Source organism: Schistocerca serialis, chromosome 5, assembly GCF_023864345.2.
Source record: "Schistocerca serialis cubense isolate TAMUIC-IGC-003099 chromosome 5, iqSchSeri2.2, whole genome shotgun sequence".
Classification (NCBI taxonomy): domain Eukaryota; kingdom Metazoa; phylum Arthropoda; class Insecta; order Orthoptera; family Acrididae; genus Schistocerca; species Schistocerca serialis.
The window spans coordinates 648,495,720-648,501,719 of NC_064642.1; positions in this window are offsets into that span (position 1 = coordinate 648,495,720).

Consider the following 6,000-nt stretch of genomic DNA (forward strand, 5'->3'; position numbering starts at 1 on the left):
CTGCCAGGGAAAATTTCTCAAATTCGCAGTGTAGATGCATTGGACATATGTGCTTTGGCTTTGTCTTACTGAAACCCTGTTCTTTTTATATAATAATGGAAGTTTCGCAATTCAAGAACCAAAAAGTCATTTAACATTGTCACATAATTTTCAAAATTCACTGTAATTGCATGACCACTCTTGTCCTCAAAAATTACAGGCCAATTATTCCTCCAGCCGACATCGCAGCCCATACAGTAACTTTTGATGAGTGAAGGGGTTTCTCAAGCTTCTGTTTAGGATTAGTTGCACTCCAGTAGCGGCAGTTTTGCTTATTGATGTGATTATTCAGGTGAAAATGAGCCTCGTCAGAAAACAAGATGTTGTTAAATGTAGGGCACTCAGTCTCATCATTAACATGGTGGAGAATACATCTGGCATCCTAAGGCTTCTTGCACCAACTGGATTTTGTAGGGGCACAGTTTAAGGCCTTTTTGCAGAATTCAGTCCACTGATTATCTATGCACATTTAAAGAACTTGCATGCTTATGAATGAAGAGGTTAGAATCGTCATCAACAGGCCGATTTACACTCTTCATGGATTTTTCCATTCTTGATGACCTTGGCTGCCCAGATTTTGGTTTGGCCATTGTTGAACCAGTCTCTTCAAACATTTTGATCCATTTCTGGATAAGGGGAACATTTGGAGCATCATTTACATTATGCAATTTATGATCACTGCAAAATTTCCCCCATGCCACGGTCACCAAATCACTGTTTTTGTAAAATTCTCACACACAATGCATGATTTGCTCCCAAGATATTACTACACCTAAGGACATTTTGGTGATGCATCATCATCTTAGCCTATAATGGAGAGGAAATGTGTGTATGACATTCGCCATTTGGTATTTTTATCATTTGCTTAACATGAAGCCACAATGGGTCAATAAACCAGCGTCTACACACAGAGATGAGATACTATTGTCAGGGTCGCAAACATGCAAGCAGACTGGTCCTGCTCAGTCCAGGCTAACTTACCTCTCTCTAAACAATGTGCATATTTCTTTGAACCATAGGGACAGACCAGGTTTATCAAAAAAAGTAAACATAATCTCCACTGTGCTACAAGGACACAACTAGCAGATAAAAAACAGAACAGAAATGCTACTTCATGAAAGTTTATCTTAATACCGAAGAGAAAAAATAGTCATATTTGCTAAAACAGGTAATACATGTGCATTATTACTGTGCCTCACTGTGTTAACTCATTGGTGTCTGACTTTTAATGGTTGATCCTGTTTATTGAAATATGTGCACAGTAACACATACTGAAGTTCAACATTGCTAATTATTTCCTAAATCAAAATAAGTGTAAAATATGTTCAGTTTGTAAAAAATTTCAAAAGAATCAAGTTAAGCTCACACTGGAGCTAGTTGGGTGCCTTTGGTGTAGGATGGTACACAGTGGAGAATTTTGGCAGGGCTGCAGGCTGTTAGTGGACCAGAGAAACATTGTTATCAAAATAAACACTTTATTTTACTCGAAATTTGCATTATGCTACTGTGGGGTAGCAACCAAGCCCTCTCAGTATGTGATGGAGGCCTCTTGGCTGGTGAGCTGACAACTATTGCTCAGCCAGCTGGCAGTGACACACCCATCCAGGATTGCTGACGCCACTGCCCAGTACATGGAAATCAAACCTGTTATATGAGTCACTCAACAAATACATCAGCAGCACTTGGGGCAACTAGAATCAGTGCAGCAGTAACCATCTCCTCGGTGGATGGTTGCATCCCTGTAGGTGATGACAGGAAGTGCAGTGGAGCCTGCTTTGGCAGTGGTGGAAGGCACCTGCTGTTCCTGTGACTCAACCTGCTGCCACCATTGGCAGGAGTCAGGCTCACTGACACAGTGGGCAAGGGATCACCTGTCATATCATGGCAGCACCAAGTCTGTAGGGTGGACTTAGTGCAGGAGGAACGTATGGTGTTGAAGATCCAATCTCCTAATTGCCACTGGCACCTCCGTGTCATGCCCTCATCCTGTGTAGCCTGGATGCCCTGTTAGTACTGCTAGGCTATGAATGATCCTGCAACAAAATGACAGCTAGTTATATAGGATAGCAGTGCACCTCTTATCCCAATGTGCCACTTCCAGCCATGTTCTTGATAACACAATTGAAGCCTGTTGGTGGAGAAATCCCCTTGTCTGTGCTGCGAGATCAGTATCTTACTACTGTGCTGGCAGGTTTTGCAGAGCCAGACCTGGCCCAGCTCGCAATGGATATACAGCCGTGTTACCATAACTGGAATGCAAAAACCATGCACTTATCCAGCTCCCAGCTGCTGCTGCAATGCTTTACCACCACATTCCCATACATTTTCCCCAAAAATAGTAATGGAACTGTACTAACCCTTCAGCAAGAAAACCCAGTCCCCTGGTTACCCACTTTGAACAGATCTACAACAGAAATTACCACACCTAGTGAATCACTACTATGAAAAGGGTAGTTGCTACTCATCAAATAGCAGAGATGCTGAGTTGCAGACAGACACAACAAAAAGACTGTCACAAAACAGGCTTTCAGCTAAGAAGGCCTTTGTCAGAAATAAACAGACACACAAATTCACACAAACACAACTCACACACACACATGATCACAGTCTCTGGCAGCTGAATCCAGACTCTTTCATAATATTGTTAAAGTCCATCCAGGATTTTCCATTATTTGATCATACCCAATGAATGTCGTATCACATTTTATCAAGCAAGTTTCCACCACACAAGTGCCAGGTAGTTTGTACCATGTGGTTCAGGGACTGCACTTAACCTACTAAGCTTACTCACCACATTTCCTCTTACACTATTAGCTGCTTATTTACTGCTCCATGTAACAGTCCATTAGTTCTCTTGGAACACACATCACCTCAGCCATTACTTTCTTATGCCACAAATAATGTGCTCTTGGCAACTTTCTCTCCATGGCCACATGTCCTGTTCCAAAGCCTCATGTCCTCCTTAGCTCTAGGGAATACATTTCTCAACAACACTCACACTACAATGTTCTACACATGCTCACTACAACCATTGTCACTTTGGCATCTCTCCTCATGATTCACAGTCTCACAGCCTCTCCCAAGGGCCCCAAGCCCTGTTTATTACCTCAAATAATATGAAACATATTTCCCTACTAGGCACCTTCCCATGTTTATGTGTACACAACTTTGAGCTCTCCATTCCACACATTTTTTTCTTTGTTTATAGTCATCAGTCTTCTACCTGGTTCAATGCAGCCCACCATCAATTCCTCTCTTGTGCCAAACTTTTCACCTTAGAGTAACACTTGCAGCCAATGTCTTCAATTATTTGCTGGATATATAACAGTCTCTATCTTTCTCTAAAGATTTCACCCTCTACAGCTCCTTCTAGTACCATGCAAGTTATTCCCTGATGACTCAACAGGTGTCCTCTCATCCTGTCCCTTCTTCTCGTCAGTGCTTACCATATATTCCTCTCATTGTCAATTCTGCAATGAACCTCATCATTTTAGCTTATCAGTCCACCTAATTTTCATCATTCTTCTGTAGCAGCACTTCTTAAAAGCTTCAATTCTCTCCTGTTCCAGTTTTCCCATGGTCCATGTTTCACTACCACATAGATCTCAGAAATTTCTTCTTCAAATTAATGCCTATGTTTCATACAACTCTTACAAACTAAAATGATGCTGGAGAGCTCTTTCTCTCTTTATAAATCACACTTAAAATACCATCTTTAACAATATATGATCTGGTCTATTAAACTGCTATGCTTTTATCTCACGTATCTGCCCAGTGATTTTTCGACCTGTTATTTTGGAACATCATTCGGACCTTTGTGATTGCAACAACAGTTCCCCTTATACTTATCCTCACATAAAACCCACATTCAGCACTGCCAGTCACAATGCGCTGAAGTTAGACTCACTTACCTCTCTCACCATAGTCTTCATCACAGACAACTCCTCCCAAAATGCTTGGCTTTCTGGTACTTGCTGCCCCAAAGTGCCTAGTGGCACTATATTATACAAATGAAGCCTTAGCATACCCAAGGCTGGTTCACGAAAATTTTTCCAATAACCTATTTTCACTTTCTCACCCATTTTTTCCAATACACTTTAACCCATGTTAAGTTTCACTAATAACTCTGATACACACTGTGTGCAAATTTTGCACTTGGAAGCCTCTCTCAGCGTGGCTACTGGTAATTGTGATAAATCCTGTATATAAATCTAACGTTTGTGACAACTCTGGTGCCCCTCTCAGCTTGGCGCCCTAAGTGGTGGCTTGTGCTGCTTGTGCCTTAAACTGGCTCTGAATGTACTTGTACATAAATTAACCAATTTGTTCCATACAGTAGACACACCTCATGGCAGCCCTACACTGCTGACAGTATCCTGTTGCACATCGTCAATTTTGGTATGATGTTCAGCCAGGAAGTTTAACCTCAGATTTTCCTCGTACCCTTCATCTACTTTACTCTCATCATTCTTCATTGCAAACAGCTCACACTGCGCACCAACAGCTTGATCTACAAGTGTGTGATGAAGTCCTTGTGCTATTGTTACACTCCAAACCCTGGGCATACATTCCTCAGCAGATTCTGCCTTGTTGCCTGATCATTAATTTTACGAACATGTCTCCTCTTCCTTTTCCAATGCCCACCCTGCTGCTGGAGGGACATACACATCTGTACCATTTCAGCCACAACACCTGCAACACAGCAATCAACAACTTCTTGTGCTTTCCCCATAGTATGTAACATAACAACATTGTCTGCATTTTCTATCTGTATGGCTCAAAAATCATTGCTACATGCATTTCCTGGTACATCTGTCTCAGGCTCCACAGCCTCTAATTAACTCCCATTATACTACTGCACTAGCATCACCCATGTTGCTATCCCCACACTTATTCATTGTGTTACAGCCCACACTCATTCCTGCTACCCCAAACTCAACAATTCTGTCTGACATCATGATATCAGAGCTGGTACCTCTACATTATTGTCCGCTATATTAACAACATTAGTGTAACATGCAATGACTAAATTCCAATGTTGTATCATGTCACCACTCTCTCTACTTACTATTTTAATCTTTCCACTCAGCCACATGTCCCATCAGTTGTCAAATTCTGCCCAACCACTTACAAGACCAACACATTGAACTCCATTAATGGCAGCTGGATTACTGCAGGAACAAGTAAATTATTCATAGGTATGTCTGTCTATCTTTCCATTTTCTCCTTCTCTCTTTTTCCATACTTTCTCTGTTATCCTTCTTCCCTCCCTCTCCAGAATCTTCCTGTTCCTCAAACACCAAGGACTGTTTTTAACCCACCAGACATCAAACCATCTCTACCTCTCATTCACATACTCCAGAGCATTGCAAAAAGCTTTTTCCTCCTCCCTAATAAAAGTGCTCCCAGTTTCCTAGACAGCTTTTCAATGTCCCCTTGTAGCCTTTCTACCTAATGTGTTACAATTTTTTTAATATTTCATTTGTGGTAACCCCTCACTGTATTTGCTCCTTGTGGTACTGACCATGGTATGATTACCTTTTGTCAATTGCAAACAGAAAAAACAAGGACATTTCCATGTACTACTGTCCAACACTTCTCACCAGTTTACACACTTAAATACTGAGCCATGTTCCTTGCTCTACACTTTTGCCTGTTCCAAACAGCACAATCTACCATGCATTTCCTATGATTCTCATATTCTAGCATCTTGAGAACTCCATTCAGTAAGCACAACAAAACAGCAAATCTAAATCAAACACTATCATGTTACTTCTTATTGAAACTTAATTAATTTTGCCTGAGTGGCTGCTCAAAATTATTATTTACCCATTGTAACAGTGGCTAAACTTGGTTTCACCTTTTGAATCATTAATAATGGTTAATATCTTATATTTTACTAGACAATTAACCATACCTCTTCCTTGTGATAACACCCTTTGCAAAGTCCAACATTCTTAT